Raw genomic sequence first — 18,777 nt, forward strand, 5'->3', positions numbered from 1 at the left:
CACCTTCGCAGATCACGTGGTCTTCACTCTTGCTAAACATTATCCACGGATTACTCCCCCAGCTAGGGGAGGGCACTGACAGCTTTCAGCGACCTGTGAATGTGGCAGCAATACCGCCAGTCATCTGTGCTGGAGATTTACGCGAGAATAGGAGATAACAAACTTCCGGGTCCTCCAGACCGGGCATGTTCGCTAAGTTGTTCGAAGCGTGCATGTTCGACGGGATATTTCCTGCATCATGGAAGCGATAGAAGGTAGTACTACTGCCTAGTAAACCTCCTACAGACCTATTTGCCTTTTCGACACTGTGAGGAAAATACTAGAGCAAGTAATCTACAATAGATTACTCGCTTGGCCGAAAATGCAATCCACGGAAAGAGTAGAACTAGCAAATATTGCGTGATGGTGACCCTGGACGTGAGAAATACATTCAATTCGGTTAATTGAAGCCTAATACGGGAACCTCCGGCAAAGATTGGTATTCCAGCATATCACACAGATATTGTCAACAGCTATTTACAGGAACGAAGGCTTTGGTACGACACTGATGACAGACCCTAGGAGTACGTTGTCTCTGCGGGTGCCCCACAGGACTCCATATTGGGCCCACTGTAGGGAAACATCATGTACAATGGTGTATTCAATCTTCCCATTCCGGAGGAAGTCGCGGTGGTGGGTTATGCCGACGATATAGCTCTGCTTGTAGTCGCAAAGAATCTCGAAGATGCTGAGTTATACTCATGCGAAGCGATCAGTGCTGTTAAGGGATGATAGAGAGTTCTGGTCTGACACCTGCGAAGGAAAAAATGGAAGCCGCCCTCATCACCAAGCGCCGTAAAAGAAATTATGCCCGTATTCAAATTGGGAATCATATCATCACTTCTAAGCCTGCCAGCAAATAATTGGGAGTGATGATAGACGGGAAGCTTCTGACAAAGCATCCACCGCAGGTGTGGCCCTGGCAAGGAGGATGCCGAATGTGGGAGGGCCACGGCATGCTTCCAGGTTATTTATAGCTAGGGTAGTGAGTTCGATCCTGCTCTCTGCAGCTCCAATTTGGAGAAAGGCATTGCAGATGACATTAAATGCTAACAAACTTAGTGCAGGCTAAAGAAGAACAGCCCTAAAAGTGTGTTCGGCATTCAGGACTGTCTCGGATGATGCAGCATTCGTCATCTCGGGAATGACAGATGAGATGACGAACATATACAATGCGAAGTCTGTCTCTCCTTTATTGCAAACGAAGAATGCCAAAAGGAAGAGATCTCAAAATAGAAGGCAAGAGCGTTGGGAAGATATAAGAGTCGGAGGATACACTCATCCCTGCCATCAACGAGTGGTTGGACACGGTGGCACGATGAGATCAATTATAATCTTATGCAGTTTTTCACGGGACATGGAGGACATCGCCAGTACCTGTTCAGGTTTGAACTAGATACCTCAACTGATTGTCCAAACTGCAATGGAGTCCCAGAGGACCCAGAGCATGTATTCCACTGTCGAAAATTTGTGGAGGAAAGAAAGAAGACTCTAGGAGAGGTGCTCGTAGCAGAAAGTCTGGTGCGAAGAATGCTTCAGTAAACCCGATTTTAATAAGGTTTTATTTTACACAAAACTTTAAAAAAGTTCTAAAACACTCCTCCGTTCACCAAAGTGTCCTCAGAGGATGTTTAGAGATTTAAAATATAGAATGTTGACATTTCCATAGAAAAAAATCAGCCCAAAGGATCTACGCTATAAAAGTTGCCCTCCTGACATTCAAACATAATAACAATCCAAGTCATTCTGCTTTGTAAACAATAGACAGGTTGGTGTAAGCTACACGTTGAATTACTTCCACCCCAGTTCCTTACTATTCATTCGTCCTATTCTTAGCCTGAGCTAGTGCTTTGATGAAATCTTGACATTTCGACCACCTCGAACGGACATGTAAACAACAACAAACCAGTAACGCACTATAGGGCAACCTCTCGATGAAACAAGTATTCCAGAGTGTTGAGGACCATGCAACTGCACTTTATGCACTTTTAGAGATTCAACACTTGGCAGCGATCACACTTTTGTATTCAAAATCACATTTTCACTTGGTGCTAGATTTCCGTTTTGAAATCTTTAAATTTATCTGAAGAAACACTTGTCTAGGAATTTTCCTTGAATATTGCACTTTTTTTCACAACTATTTAAGATAATTTTCCGGAATCGGAAATGCATTAACTTCTTCTAAATGGAAACTTTTAAAACACATTCATAAAGCACCAAAACAGCGGCGAGTTGCTTCGAAAAAAATTTCAGGGATATGTTTTCCGTGCGCTTTTCCGCGAAAGACAGTGTCCCATACGGCGAATCGAGCACCAGACGATTGTTTTGTTGGCTATTAATAAGATGCAAAACGGGTCGTCAGTCAGGGAAAGAAAAAAAACTGTATCAATTCAGAGGAATGTATGAAAATTCACGAGGGTTCACGACCTTAACACCCCGCGCGCACCTTTCAACAAAGCCACTCTTAAGGCTGGACACAGTGGAGCTACCAAGGAGTGGAGCAAATGAACGGAACAAGGATCCCCGCGCGCGTACCCTACGCAGTACTAGAATACGTACATCGAGTAGTAGATCCTTTGTCGTCCTGTCCTGTTTATTTTGTTGTTTTTTTTCTCGGGGAGGAAAATTCTGCACTAGAAAACTAGGGATAACTTAGCACTTCAGGATTATGCACAATACGAAAAGATGGGTGCTGCAGGGGTGAGCGCGGATTTTCAAAGGATACGGATTGCTGGAACGAATCGCAGGCACTAGCCTCACCTTGACATAAGTTCAAAAAAACGAAAGACCCACACTTTGCAGACGCAATGGCCAGAAACTCATATTTTGAAACCAACATTCAAGCGAGGAAACCGTTGATGGTCTAGTTGGGATGCACTCTTTTGACAGGAAAATACAATGGAAACATGAAAAACACAACTTTGACAGAGGCACGCACCGCTAAAACAACCGCTGACTGAACGACGGAAGCATACTAATCTCCTCCGCGCCGATATCACTTTCGTTGGGGTTGGCTGGGAGCTGTATTTGCAGCCCCAATTTCGCCAGAGAAGAGAACGAAAGCGTGAGAACGGTCTGTCAGTGTCGGCTTTTCCGGTGGGATACTTGCAAATTTCAGGTCGTTCCTCCTTACATTTGCCGGGATTCCATTCCGATTCTGAAGGAAAAATCTGTTTTTCCACCATCAAGTCTCATTCAACTTGGAATTTCGTTCTGTGGACTTCAGTTGAGTTCAGTTCGCTTTTGAGTTCATCTTATGCTTCTCTCCCCAACGGGGTGAAGTAACAGCAGCAAAAGCTTCAGCAATATTTACTTCACCATCAGCCTCGACTGCTTCGCATCCCCCCTGAATCGTGCGCCAATTGTATAGTCAGGAGTCATTTGCACGGCGCTCTCAGGCCCAGCTGAGCAGTTAGTGTGAGCGACGTAGAATTTCTTAAGTGTAAGGAAGGGGAGCCGATTCCACACATCACATACATACGCAGTGATAAGAAAGCCGCCAATGTTCCAAGTCGATGCGATTAAAATTTGTACTAGATTGAGTGCAAACCGAGCCTCAGCAGTTTTGATGGAGACAGCAACTAGCAACCAGCAACAATCTTATCGATGGACGGAAGCTTCGAAAGCAGACTTGCGCGTTGGGGCCACGCATTGAATGTCAGAACAGAGAATTCACTGAAATTGCATTGCATATCAACAAGACGATATGCTGGGTGTTACCGGTACAAAAGGGTGAATAAACGAGTTTGCTTAATGGGAGCCGGCCAGGGGTTGTTTTTTATTCCATGAAAGTTAGCCCCAAATAAGAGAAGCGACCGATAAGAAAGGAAAAGTCACATTTGTGAGGGTTAAAATGTGTTGGATAATATGCAATTCCCTCATCATCGCGCCCAATAACTTGGTCCACTTGGAGGGTGAAGTAATTGACCTAACAATTTGTACTTCAAAAACGTTAGAGTTGACTAGAGACTGCCAGACGTTGAATGGAATCTCACTGTCAGATACCCTTACTTAGAATTTAGCAGACTCAAATACAAAGACGGAATCCGAGAAAAACAGACCACTCAAAGATCAATGAATTGTTTGGCAACAAGTTGGATTTCCCTAGGCAACAAAGGACTCCTTTGGACTCCTTTCAGTGCTAATCTGAATCGCACACTGTTGGGGTGCTTTGAAGAAGCTTGTCCTATTTCCCGGACCAAACGCGATAAACGGTGGAATCGAGAACTGCAAAAACCCAGGAAATCAACCAAACCATTTCTGAGTCCTGCTTGTAAAACCAATAAGAATGAAAACTGGTCAACCTTCAGGAACTAGCAGGGTGAATATTAGAGGCTCTAAATAGCTCAAAACGAGACGGAACGCTAAAGGCTGTGCAGAATCCTCAACAGGGATGAGTCCCTCAAATTCCATTCTCTTAGAAAACAGGATAGTCCTGTGGAGGCGATGCAGTGTGTAGCCATTTAGCAGAGATTAACCCGAGCTCCGCACTGGAGTAGTGCAGCAAAACTCACTACGACTCGAAACTCACCCACTTGAGTTGCTCGCCTCCCTGTTGATGGTAGGATTTTTGGGCTGCGATGAGTACTATGGTACGATCTTTCGCGCGTCTATAAAATATTATATCAGCCCGACGACGTCCGCTAACCAACTTAAAAATCATCCTCTATCCGAGGGACATGTTCCCTACTCAGCATCGGTTGCGCTACCCACTTCTGACGATTGTCCCACTCTCGCTGCATTAGCGCCATTACACGCTTCTTCCTGTGCATAATCGACACCCGCCACCGCTGAACCATAGGCCTTTCCGACTTCATGCCTCCCGAGCGGGCCCCAATTGAACGTCGCCTCGCCACCGAAATAGCTGTTCGTGTCGAAGGTAGCGTACTTCACCACGTCCAACGAAATTCTGGCCTGTCTCATCCATGAAGCTGACGAAGAATGGCTCTCCTGACCGAGCAAACTTCAAAGTGACATATCTCCACACTTCGATGCTATCGTCCAATCTTCCTTTTCGCCACAGGGGGTCTTCGTCAAGCCTTATCAGGAACTAAGCTTCGTGAAAATTTCTGGTCTGCCCGCCTGTCTCGTCGAACTTAAATCATTCTGAAAACTTTAAACTGTTTTATCGAAATATAAGGATTCTAAGGACCAAGTTCTCGGATTGCAAACTATCTGCCTTAGCATTCCAATATCACGTTATCTGCATTTCTGAAACCTGGTTGGATGACAGGTTTGTCCTCGGACAAGCAAGACAACCGCCGGAGGTGCCTTAATAGCTGTTAAGTCCCCTCTCCGTGCCGAAATCATCTTTTCCTCCTCTTCCTCCACCTACAATTCTGCCATCATAGCAGCCATTCCGCCACACGAATGCCCCTTTATCAGCCCGACTTCTCTGTACGAGGATTTCTTCGACAGATTATCAGAGGTCCTAATCGTTTTGTTTCCCTCACTTCCTTTCATCTTCTGTGGCGACTTTAATCTTCCCATGCTCGCCTGGCTTTCCCTCCCTCCTTAATAACTTCACCCACCCTTCCCTTCCTCTATCCACTTTCATGTACACCTGCGCCGCCCTCCAGTTAAACCTTTCTAGAGACCACTTAGATCGCACCCTTGGCCTTGTCCTCTCTAACCTTAATGTGCGTTGCTTTTCCCAATCCCCTCATGCCTTGACACCTATCATCCTCCTCTAGAGTTCGATGCTCAGATATCCCAACTCCACTCTCCTGTCGCACGTAAGCCTACCAAATTCAACTTTCGAAAACGAACTTCGAAGGATTGAACTCAGCAGGTGGCAATCACCTGGGTTCCCCTCCTCTCTCCATTTACGTGTCACCAAGCACACACATTCTATATTATTTTATCTGATCTTATTCCTTGTTACGTCCCCTCGTCTCCTAAGTGCTTACGCTCTTACCCTGTCTAGGTCACCGCTGAATTCCACAAAGAACTACGTAAAAAACACACTACGAGGAAGAAGTTCCTGTCCTCTAGAACCTATGGTGACTTAGTTTTTTTTTTCAAATTTCTACGTTCCTCGTTCAAATCCTTAATATGTAAGTCCAGAAACGAATATTTGACCAGTGTTGAAGATTAAAACGCGGAAACCTCAAACTTTCTGGTCTCACATTCGCAACTCCCGCTGTCCTTCCCAGTTATCCCCTCCGTTCATTAAATTCTCTGGCTCCTCAGCTAACTCCCCCAACTATCTTGTGATTTACTCTGCCGTTACTTTTCCTGTTTATGTTCCCCCTCCGTGCTCTGAATCCCTCCCGATAATGGATGTAGCCTGCCCCGCATTGCCTACCATTCCCCTTCTTACAACTTTCCTTATCGAGTACCTCATTGGCAAACTTGATGCCAATGTCGGACCTTGCTACGATGGTCTTCTAAACCTCCTTTTGCTCAAAACTGGCAAGATTATCTCCCTTCCCCTATCTCTCATTTTCAACAAAAGCCTCGAAGAGACTCATTTTCCCGGCTTACTGAAAGAGGCTTTCATCATCCCCATACACAAAAGTGGCGATCGTGCGTTTACAGAGAATTACCGTCCCATTTCCCTCCTCTCCTGTTCCTAAATCTGGGAAAGATATGGCAGCGGCTGGTTGTCCGTCCACCTTGGCCACCATATAGTGAAAAAGCAACAACTCTTTGTTAAGCGTAGGTCCATTACTGCCTAAAACCTGCTTGACTTTACCAACTTTGTCGTCAAATGTCTAAATTCTCGGCAAGGAGTGCATACCATTTACACAGATTTCGCTAAAGCTTTCGACACTGTAAATCACAAGATACTTCTATCCAAACTCTTGTCTCTAAGCGTTCCCATACCACTTGTTTTATGGCTTGCCTCTTACCTTTCCAACCGATCTTGCCGCGTCTGTTTTGATGGATGTACTTCCCGCTCCTTCTCCCCCTCCTCTGGCGTCCCACAGGGATCTATTCCGGGTCCTTGGTTATTTTTATTTTTTATTAACGACCTTCCTCCCCTCCTTACTTGTCCCTGTTTGCTCTATGCAGACAACCTTAAGCTGTGTTCTGCTATATCGCCGCCCATAGACTCTGGTTCGTTGTTGCTCTCGACTAATGGTTTAGTGCTAAACGTCAGAAAGTGTCACTCTATGTGCCACTCCCTAAAATCCTCACCCCTCACCCCTCACCCGCTTCTCCTACTCTCTTAACGAACATTGGACTGGAATGATGCGACTGCTCCGCCTTTAGCGTCTTCCCAAAAGAAAGGTAGCTTTGCACTCGGGGGGTAGGTCCCGAACTGACTCGCTGTCCGTCAACCGAAATGGGCGACCGGCGCGTCGGGGACCTCAACGAGTCCTGCAATTTGTTGGTACCACCGCATTTTTGCCGACAAGTCAAAAAAATGTACAAGCTCGTGCACGTTCACGGCATCAAAAAACTAAACTCATTGGGACCTCGGGCGGAGGCTACCCAGGACGCCGTTCCACGCCACCTAAATGTCTATGATCCTTTGAGCAAGCGCATCTAATCGACACGGGCGCAGACGTCTCAGTCCTCCCGGTATCGTGAAATCACAAACTTATCCCGCAACAACTCAAATTAGCGGCGACAAACTCCTCAACTATATACATTTACGGCTAGAGGCAAATTGACATAAGTCTAGGACTTCGATGGACGTTTCATGGCGTTTTGTTATAGCGGACATCAGCAGTCCCATATTAAGCGCAGACCCTAGGCCGCTCTGGATTGCTAGTGGATCTGCAGAACAGGTTTCTCATAGACCCGGAAAATAGCTCAGGTTCTCAAGAAAAGTTGCCACCTGCTCAACTTTCAGTCTATTTATGATTTTTGAAGCCGACCGTCGCATTCGCGTCCTGCTTTAAAAATACAGCAACATCACTACCGAAAGTAGTCTCTCGCAGCCAGTTAAAGATGATGTACAGGACCACATCTGCAATACTGACTCGCCTATCTTCTCGAAGGTGCGTCTATTATCACCTCAGAAGTCCACTGTTGCTAAGAAAGAATTGGACATACTTTTAAGGCAGAGTATTTCCAGACCGTCAAATGGCTGCTGGTCTTCTCCATTACACATGGTCCCAAAGACTTGGACATAACCAAGGCGTACCATCAAATCCCTATAGCTCCAGAAGTCATCCCGAAAACAGCAATGTGCGCACCCTTCAGATTCTTCGAGTTCACACGAATGCCTTTTGGTCTGCGCGATGCAGCGCAAACTTTTCAGAGGTTTATCCACTCTGTCCGGTGATATCCTAACTTTTGTCTCGTGTACTTGGGTGATATTTTGGTCCCCTCTTCTCCTTAATCTGAGCGTTTGGAACATCTCGAATGCATTTTTCAACGTTTCCTTGAGGCCTTTGTACTTAACATTGAAAAATGCAAATTCCTTCAACAGTGAAGTTTTTAGGCCCCATAATTTCCCCTTAGGGAATCAACTCGAATCTAGACAAGATTCAGGCCATTATAGACTTCCCATAACCTAAAACAGTTAACAATCTGTGAAAGTTTTTGGATATGTTAAACTTCTATCGTCGCTTTTTGTATAAATCCGCATAATATCAGGCGATCTCCAACGCCTACTTGTCGGAACCCAAGATCAAAGACTTACTTGTGATTGCGTGGTTTACAGAGGCCGTCCAGGCATTTGAGCTAGCCAGCGACAACTGGCAGACGCTACACTACTGGCATTCCCTCAACCAGATGCACCCATAGCCGTATTCGTCGATGCCTCAAACATGGCAATAGGTGCTGCCCTTCACCAAAAGGTAAACCAAAGCTAACAGCCATTGAGCTTCTCTTCCAAACAACTGAACACAGCTTAACAGCTATTAGCGGCGCACCTCACCATTAAATACTTCCGGTATTCCCTTGAAGGCAGGCCATTCTCAGTGTTAACGGACCACAAGCCTCTTACTTTCGTGTTTAAGCAGAAGGCTGACAAAGCGTTCCCTTGCCAACTTCGACGGAAGGATGACGCAGTGCTTCAGAGCCTCAGGGACAACTCCAAATACATATTTCGGCACTTTCCATTTTTTGGCTTAATCTGCGAAGTATTCTGCAAGACCTCTGAAAAGGGACCTATGTAGGCTATATATTTCCGCCACTTTTCGTAAGGAAGTATTCCATGCAGTGCACGATTTTGTACAACCAGGCATTCGGACAACAAATCGACTGGTCACTAGCAAATTTTTCTGGCCGTCAATGAATAAGGATATTAACTTCTGGGCCAGACAGCGCATCGCGTGCCAAAAATATAAGGCGCATACAAATAGAAGTAGGCCCATTCCCTTGGTCTACCAGGCGTTTTTACAGGATCCACAGCGACATCATTGCCTCACAATGATCGATAAGTCTACGCGGTAGCCTGAGGCGGTACCTCCGCCGAAATTTCGCACAATCATGCGCCGTGGCGCTCTGTCGGAAATAGATCCTACGCTGTGGAGTTTCAGTCAAAGCCATTACTGACCAGGGAAGGCAGTTCGAGTCTACTCTGTTCTCGGAGTTAAGTAAACTACTAGGCTTCAACCGCCGGACGACTGCTTACCATCCGCAATCCAATGGGATGCTGGAACGCTGATATAAGACACCGAAGGCCGCTGTAATGGCACATCATCACTCTTCGTGGTCGCAAGTCCTGCGTTTTGTTCTACTTGACTTACGTACAGCCTATCGTGAGGAGTTTGCCCCCAGGTCCGCCGAGTTAGTATACGCGGCAAATTTGAGACTCACTAGCGATCCTGTGTTCGATACTAGGTTAGCCTTTTCCTCTACTGGGCGTTTGCGTTTATTCCGAGATACCCTGGCAAAACTAAAATCACCCCCGCCACCCAGTCATTTTTCGACAAAGGTTAAAGCCCCCAAGGACCTAGACGTCTGCACGCACGTCTTGGTTCGCGTGGATGCTTCCCGGAAGCCCCTGTAACCACCATATGAGGGCTCAAAGGAAGTATTAAATACAGGAGAGCATTTCCTTAGCCTTGACTTCGACGGTATGTTCTTCAATATTGGCAACGAGCTGAGATGCTTGTAAGTGAGCTCGTTGAAAGTTGGATCTTCCACGTGACTGTTCTCAGGAGTAAAACGCAGAGAAGTGGCGATAAGATACTTCCTTGATGAAAACCAACAGAGATGCAGAGTGGTTTTACTATGGCTGCCATACTACCAATTCAGCAAGTTATTCCCGCTGATTGAGCCACATTATTTCTCTGATTTACCTGCGAACCACAGCCTTATTTTCTACAATGAATCGCTTTACTTTTATTTTGCTGATCAGAAGTTTCTCTATTTGAGCAATCTAAATTTGCTTACTTACTTTGGAAGTAAAATACTAGCTGTCAAATTAGAGTTGAAAGCGAACTTACCTGGAATGAATGAAAGAAAAATAAAATATATTTATTTGTATTTAAAATGGCGGAAAATAATTCAAATTTCATATTTATTTTAGAATTTGAGGGGGGCCAAATTGAACACGAAGACAGTAAGGCAGACGATGAGCTGGTCAAAAAAGAAACTGAAATGCCGCTAAGTAGACCAGAACCCTTAAATGGGTTTCATGAAAATAAGAAACGAAGAAGAACAATTGAGAAAACTGCACTGGGCGAACTTACCAGAAATGAAACAATCAAACCGAAGCGTTCGCAGGATTGTTTAAACCTTACAAAAAAGAGTCATAGTAAAAATACCCACGGATCACTGGACTGTACTGGACAATACCCGGTACTTGATCAAAGTAGGTTAATACAATTGGGTCCACAGTTCAGATTCCATATAGCTGCTTAATAAACAGTCTATGAGTTTGGTAACTATTCAGCCCATCGTTGAGGCTTCACATTGGTACCGTAGTCGTTTGATATTCCTCTCCGGCAATATCAACTATTTCTACTGCCACGACTGTATCAGCTGTTTCTACATTTACTTCCACCAGTGCCAATTTGACCAAGTCCAACAGTTCAGCTCAACCACTAAATTTCCTGGATTACGTCAATCGCAACACGGATGCAGGGCTCAAAATTTCAAGTGTACCCGGCGGAATAGGAATTCGTTCAACGATACTTTCTGTTCTGAAAATGTGCATTGAACTACGCTTAACACAACAGCCACAACCTCTTCTTAGTCGCGCATGCAACTAGTCAACCTGAGTTGATTTCGAACCGCTTCAACCAAAGGCTCATGCCGGCTCAACTAACTCCATCCTGTGACGCTTCCCTGCAAGAATTGAAACACAGTCGCTCCACCCTTTCACATCGTTCCTGCCACCAACGAAGCTCTAGTATCCGCCGTTGCGGACGAGGTAGTAAAGTACATTAGAGGCGAATTTGGCTCACTTTCACAATGGGCCAGTGTCAAACTGACAAAAGGCTTGAAGGAGTATTCATCAAGCTGTATACGAGCACCAATTCACAGGTAAATTTCAGGGCAGCCCGCCTGCCTCGTCAATCAATGCAACTACCCCGTGTTTAGTGTCTGTCTGTTCTATCAAAATGTTAGGGGTTTAGAAACCAAGGGTCCTTCAGTCTATTCGCACTAGCTCAGTAACACCATGCCATTTAAAATTAATAGACAATTTTCTTGTTTTTAGCGTAGATATATATATATTTCGGGAGCAACATACCCCCTTCTTCAGTACAAAGCTACTTACCTGTAGTTTGGAGAAAGCTACTCCTTGTCTATTAAATTTAGGCTAGACTACAAGTAGCAGGCGAAAATCTGATCTCTTAGACTATGCCATTTGTATCTTTGAAACCTGGCAGGACGATAATATATTGAACTCCGAGCTTCCCGTAGGGTACTCCATTTTCTGCTGTGACATGGACGAGGGTGCATTAAGGCCGGGGAGTCCTAATTGCAATAAAAGATTCACTCCGCGTCGAATCCGTCTTCCCCTTTTCCAGTTCTTCTTATGATTGTGTTGTCCTACATGTCTACTCGACCAACTTCCTCCCGTTCATTCTATATTGTGTGTACGTCCCCTGTGCTTGCCCTTCTCAGCTGTATAAAGAAGAACGTCAAAGCCGCCCTTGCCCACGGTAACTTGAAACCCACTTGGTCCCACACTCGCTATTTTTGTAATCCACCTCAATCTCTCCCTTCTTCTATCAGTTTTGCTGACTCGACTACCAACTCTCCACAACAATCCTGCGACCTTCTCTGTACCTATTTCTCCTCCTCAACCATTCTACCCTCTACGCCTCTTCCAATTGCAGACTGCTCCGCATCTCTGGCCATTCCTTATGCCTTCCTTGGTTGAGTTCCTCATTGGTAATCTTGACCCTAATGTCCGACTGCTCTGCCAAATCGGATATTATTTTCCCCACCGCCTCTCATAATACATATAGTGCGGACATTTTTTGAAGTACCCTTCGCGGAGCTCGAGATTGTCCACCGCGAGTTTTTTTTTGCAATGTTAAATTTTGATTCTGAGATACAGGAAGAACCGAGCACCTGTATCGACTAGGTAGAGGCTAGCCGCCGTGGCGGTTAATGTATCTAGAGACCCCGTATTCATCATGCCAAGGTGGCAATCACAGAAACTGTACCAGCACGATGCCAACTTTGTTAGAGGGTGAACTGAGAGAGCGTGACATTGGCCTACGGCTTACACTGGGTACACTGACGAATCCGTCATCGGAAAGGATGTGTGTGTGTATGAGGTGAGGGAGAGGCAAAGCCTCTGAGCACTCAAATCCCAGTTGTCCATTATATTCGATTTCCTCGTCTAATGAGAATATCCAGCAGGATTTCCGTAAGTGAGCACAACGGAAAGAGAGTGACCGCAGGAATTATTGGTCAAAGGGCAAGCATACCTCCAATGGGAATTTTAAAGAGGTAGAATACTGCCATCCTTGATGTTGTTTAATAAATTGAGGACGCTTGATTTCTATAATAAGATCTGATTACCTTAGGTTCCGGGCCAAATTGTGTTAGAAGGTAATAAGGCGGTAGATGAGCTAACTAAGGAAGAAGCCCTTCTGTGGAGTCGGAACGGGGTATTGACCATGACACTATGAGTGTGTGCGTGTGTGTAGTGGGGGAAAAGCTACAGCTTCTGACACTCAGGCCGCGTTCGCCCATTGCATTCTCCGCCCCCATCTAACGAAATATTCCGGATTCATTAACATATCGCAGGATTTCCGTTGATGCTACCCGTCGCAATTGGAGAACATCGGCACCAAAGATCTGATCATCTTGAATAATTCCTATTCAGAACATATGTCCAACTAATGAATAATGGCCTGTAAGAATGACCACAATACTCCTTCAAGTCCTCCTGCTTTTCGACAGGATAAAGTTTGAGGTACGCATGTTCGGTTCTGGCAGGAAAAGTTTCGTATGTCTAGCAGAATTTAGGCTTTGCTACCTGTCATTGTTGGTAGCTTCTTCCCAGCTTTTGAAGACAGCCTTAGCCAATGCCATTTATACTCCCAATTGCTGGTTCCGGTCCCGACATAGGGGAGATTGATTCTTTCGCTAAAACATCCGAGATTTCATTTCCCTCTACGAAACAGTGACCCAGAGTAGTTCTATAGTTCTACCGTATTGAATCTAGAGATAGAGCTTAAACGGTTTCTGCATTTCTGAACGATTTTCGAGGTGATCAGAGGTATTGATGTAGAAGACTTTCGTATATTTCGCCACGCATTCCTCTGGGACTTCCCAGTTCTCTCTACGCTTCAGAGCAACATCATATCTTCTACCAAACAGATGTATGGGGACACGAGGAATCGAAAGGCATTGTAAGAACAGGCTTCAATACTCCCAGTAAGTCTTCCAATGCTCTGTGCCCCCACATCCGTTGTTTCCCCATAGACCTAATGGAATTAGTCTATGAGCTGCTCTCATTGCAGTGCTTTGAATATATATATCCAAGGGTTGCAAATTGAGTAGTGCATTTAGAGCTGCGCCGGAGCTGCTCTCATTGCAGTGCTTTGAATATATATATCCAAAGGCTGCAAATTGAGTAATGCATTTAGAGCTGCACCGGATGTGGTGCTCATGGCACCAGGGGTACCCACACAGTTCTTTGCACTGCGGCTAGTTTACGGTGAAAACCTTTTTGTCTCACCTTGACCCACCACACTACGGATGCATAAACGAACATCGGTCTAATGATGGTATATCCACATCACTACATGAGGCCTGAGTCCCCATGTCGAGGCAAAGGTCCGTTTGCACAGTCCATAAGCTGTGAGAGCTCATCTTTACCTCTACATGTTTGATCCAAAGAAGTTTTTTATTTAGAGTGACTCCCAGATATTTCACTTCTTCGGAGAGTTGAAGGGTAGCACCCCTCATCTCAGGAAGGCAAAGTCCATCCAATTTTCTTCTTTTTGTGAATAATAACATTGTGGTTTTATTTGGATTAACTGAAAGACTTTGTCTGAGGCACCAACTGTCTACCAAATAAACGGCACGTTGTATATTTTTACACACCATTCCAAGATCCCGATCAACAGCAAGCACAGCCACGTCATCAGTATAAGCTTGACCGTGTATTGGCAAATTTTGCAATTCGCATATTAGTGAGTCGATCAGCACACTCCACAGAAGTGGCGAAAACACACCTCCTTAAGGGCAGCCTTTCGTTGCTTCTGCAGTCAGATAGCGATCGACACCCACCTCAGTGCCGACAATCTCTGCGTTAGCATAGCACGGACCCACTTAATTAAAGCATCATCAAGACCATGCGCTCTGGCGGCATCACAAAGTTTCTGAAAAGGCGGACAGTCAAACGCTCTTTCAATGTCCAAGAGCACCCCCATTGCCTACTCACCATTCAGAGTTGCATCCTCTATCTTTGTAACCAAAGAATCAAGAGCAGACCCACAGGACTTTCCACGCTGGTAAGCATGTTGGTTTTCATTAAGTGGGTGCAACCTAAGTGGGTTCCCACGAATGTGACGCTCAAGAAGTTTCTGCAAACCTTTCAGCCAAAAAGGAGTCAAACTGATCTGTCTGAAGTTCTTTGGATTAGAATAGTCATCTTTCCCAGGTTTCCATATGAAGACTACCTTAACTTTTTGCCAAGAGGAAGGCAAATACACCAAAGCGAGACATCTTCGAAAAATATTTCTAAGAGGTTGCTCTAAGTGCTGGAAAGATGCAATCCATGCCAGGTGCTTTGAAATGTTCAAAGGACAATATGGCAGCTCTCAACTTTTCATAGGTAACAACCGCTTTCGCAGTTCCATCAGCTGTTCCCCTACAGCTTTTCTCACCCGCTCTCCCGGGTGGCACTTTCCCTCCAGCGAGGAGGATTGTGAGACGGAACCTTGCTTGGAGGGATTGCGGCAACCCCAGCTGTACGAGACTATCAAATCGGTAATTACCGAGGATAGGATCGGTTGGGCTATAAACAGCTTCTCCGCATACAAATCTCCAGGCCCACATGGCATAATGCCAGTCATGCTACAGAAGCAGCAGGAAAGGGTTGTGCCGTGGCTTGTTGAGATTTACCGGAGCTGCATCACTTTAGGATACGTACCGCAGTCCTGGAGGCGCGCACGAGTGGTTTTCATACCGAAAGCGGGCAGGCGCGGTCATGAGTCCGCGAAGGACTTTTGAGACCAATCAGCCTGACCTCTTTCGTGCTGAAGACCCTAGAACGCGCCCTGGACATTCACTTAAGGACATTCACCTCAAAGGAAAATCCACAGAAACCGTCCTCCATGAGGTAATTGGCACGGTTGAGCAGTCGCTGCAGTTCAAACAGTAGACCCTAGCTGCCTTCATGGATATAGAGGGAGTTTTCAACAATGTTAACACCAACGCCATCAAGGAAGCCTTCACCAGTATTGGATTGGAGGGGTATCTTATGCATTGGATTATATCCGTACGAAGTACCAGGATAATCCAGTCGGATCTGGGAGGCAACCACTTGACCAGAGCTGTGAACGGAGGCACGTCTCAGGGTGGCGCCATCTCTCCGGTGCTTTGGTTAATAGTGAAGGACGAAATTTTACGATTATTGGACAGCAGCGGAGTGACGGTGGTGGCGTATGCTGACGACTTGGCGATATTAGTGTCAGGGATGTGTCCGTTCATTATTAGCGACATCATGAAAGGAGCGTTGCGAAAGTTTTGCCTTTGGACCCCAAGATACGGACTCGACCTAAACCCAACTAAAACGGAATTGATGCAATTCAACACCAAGCCAAGGATACCTGAATTTCACCTACCACGGCTGAATGAACAATGATTGATTCTTTCTTCCAATCTAGAGTATCTGGGTGTAATCCTGGATCCAAAACTAAATTGGAGATTGAAGATAGAACTGAGGGTTAAGAAGGCCTCTAACGTCTTCTATGCCTGCAAGAGAACCTTTGCAAAGAAATGGGGTCTCCGGTCGAGGATGCTTCTCTGGATGTACACGGCTGTGGTGCGTCCAATTCTAACGTACGGCTCTATTGTATGGTGGCAGGCTTTGAGCAACAAATACAACAGGATGAAACTTAATAGCATTCAAAGAACCGCGTGTGCAGGTGCTACTGGGGCTCTACAGTCCTGCTGCATCTCCTCCCGCTAGACCTCCACAATAAATACGTTGCAGCGTGCAATGACGTCAGACAACGTGAGTCCGGATGCTGGGCAGCGAACTCCTATGGCATAGTAGCATCCTAGATGGGGAATTTGGGCATTCTCCATGGACTATGTCACACGCAAGCTGAACTTCACGAGAAAATTTGCTGTGGACTTTCCAACCAGGGCAAACTGGAAGACCGGCGGCGTATTGCAAGGTTATGACTCAGTATTTTTTATCGATGGATCAAAGATGGTTTGTGGAGTCGACGCGAGATTTTCTCGAATACACACATTGTATCCGAGTCATATGATCTCCCAGGTTTCACCAGTGTATTCCCAGCGGAGGTACTGGCAATATTGGAAGTCTGTCGATGGCTGGAGCGTGATCCTAGCCCCAAACGTAACATAGCCATTCTGACCGACAGCCTAGCGGCCATCGAGGCCTTGCACTTAGCGATGACATCCTCCAGGCAGTGCAGAGACGCGCTGAACCGTCTGGGCGGCACCCTCAAGGTCACCCTCCTCTGGGTTCCCGGGCATAGGAAGATAAAGGGGAATGAGCGGGCTGCCGGATTGGCAGCCCTTCGGTGAATATAATCGGTGTTTCGCTGGCGGCTGTCAGGGGCGGAGTCTACTCGTTACGAGCTGTGCCAAGTCAAGGAGAATTTAGGTCGCTTATAGCCTTCATGAGAGCTCCTGTGCCAGACGCGTGCAAATGCATTCAAGATTACGGCAGTCTGCAAGGGGCACTGGCCCATAGGGGACCATGCCGCCAAGGTCAGCATACCCGACAATTCGCATTACCGAAGCTGCGGAGAAGGAAGGGAAACCCTGAAGCACTTTCTCTGCGAATACCCAGCTCTAACTAGAGTCAGGCTACGGACACTGGATAAACCATTCTATAGGGACCTCAGAGATATTTCGAGCTGCAGGGTGGAAGAGCTGCTTTTCTTCGTGAATGCTACCGACTGGCTTTGAAGATCTAAGCCGACTGGACTCTGTCTCCCTGCCCTTATAACAGCGGTCACGGTAGGAGTTTGTGGCATCAAAACGGCGCACCACAGCGCTAATCGAGCTCCTCGGAGCGGCCACTGATCCCTACCTATCATGACCATCAAAAGGACACAATAGCTCTTTAGAATGCGATGCTACTTCGCTTGATACTATTATCGTTATTATTACTCATAGTCATGTTGACTCGTGAAGTATCTGTGCTTCTTATCTAATTCTTAGCTTAAAGTCACAGAACGGGTAAAACCAAAAACTACGCAGACAACATAAAACAATCGTTTGAATTTAAATTTGTCTAGCAAATTACTGCCAGCTTTTATCTCATTATTAGAAAAAATAGAGGAACAAACAAAAGCTAGAATCTAAATCAAACACAACTATCATCTCCATAGCGCCACAATTTGCGCACAACAGATAAGATATATTTGCTGTGGTTTCTTCGCCATTCTATGCTTCCGTGCATTAGTTCATCCATGTACGGTTCTGGCTTTGTTTGCAATCATCTTTAATTTATAGGATGACATATTTTTTGGAGCGTCTTCCCTCACCAGATTATTCAAATAGACGGACGTATGTGCGCCTAGAGTACTGGGAGCAATCTATCCCCATGCATTGGATGCAAAAAGCTTTACCAAGTATCCCATGAAAGGCATTATATGTGGGACTCCACCCGGTAAGACTCTTGGTGGGACCTACTTGCCAACAGTTTAAGGCAAAAATGGTAATATATTGGAGGATTTAGAAGATTTGCTGGTATAATTGATGGAAGAAGTGGATTGACGAAGCTACTACCTTATCTGTTTTAGAGCGCTCGAGATAGTGTGGCTGGAATCGCTCTTGGAACGTAATTCATTTCGTGGAGCCAAAGAGGGCTTAGTGCTATATTTTTCGAGTCAATCAAGTTCCGGATCCAGACCACCCAAAGAAGTTGGAACATGTATCAGGGAGTACTTGGTATGCCACGAGAACGCAGGGGCTTCCTTTCAAATGCCGACCCATATTTTTCCGGCATGGATTGTAAATTCCATCCCCACATGCAACACACTCAAGTAACATAGTGAATCTGCAATGAATTCCTTGAATAGCAATCAGAATGACACAGTAGTACAATTAATTAAAAATAATTAAATGCAATTTGTATCGTCTTGGGATGTAAACGTTACCGAGAACTGCTATTCATCGCCCATTATATAACCGACAAATGGGACAATTTCTGGT

General features: G+C 45.6%; 2 protein-coding genes across 12 annotated transcripts in view; both read right to left on the bottom strand.

Moving 5' to 3' along the window:
* LOC119649001 (WASH complex subunit 3-like) overlaps nucleotides 1–3,018 on the bottom strand; it is a 284,314-nt gene extending 281,296 nt beyond the window's left edge. The window contains exon 1 of the mRNA XM_038050943.1: nucleotides 1,957–3,018. The gene's annotated coding sequence lies outside the window, so the exon portion shown is untranslated. The remainder of the gene's footprint in view (nucleotides 1–1,956) is intronic.
* The window catches only part of LOC119648998 (phosphatase and actin regulator 3-like), a 650,924-nt gene that overhangs the window by 339,684 nt on the left and 292,463 nt on the right, over nucleotides 1–18,777 (bottom strand). The window lies entirely within an intron of this gene.

The sequence above is a fragment of the Hermetia illucens genome, chromosome 2 (assembly GCF_905115235.1).
Source record: "Hermetia illucens chromosome 2, iHerIll2.2.curated.20191125, whole genome shotgun sequence".
NCBI classification, from domain to species: Eukaryota; Metazoa; Arthropoda; class Insecta; order Diptera; family Stratiomyidae; genus Hermetia; species Hermetia illucens.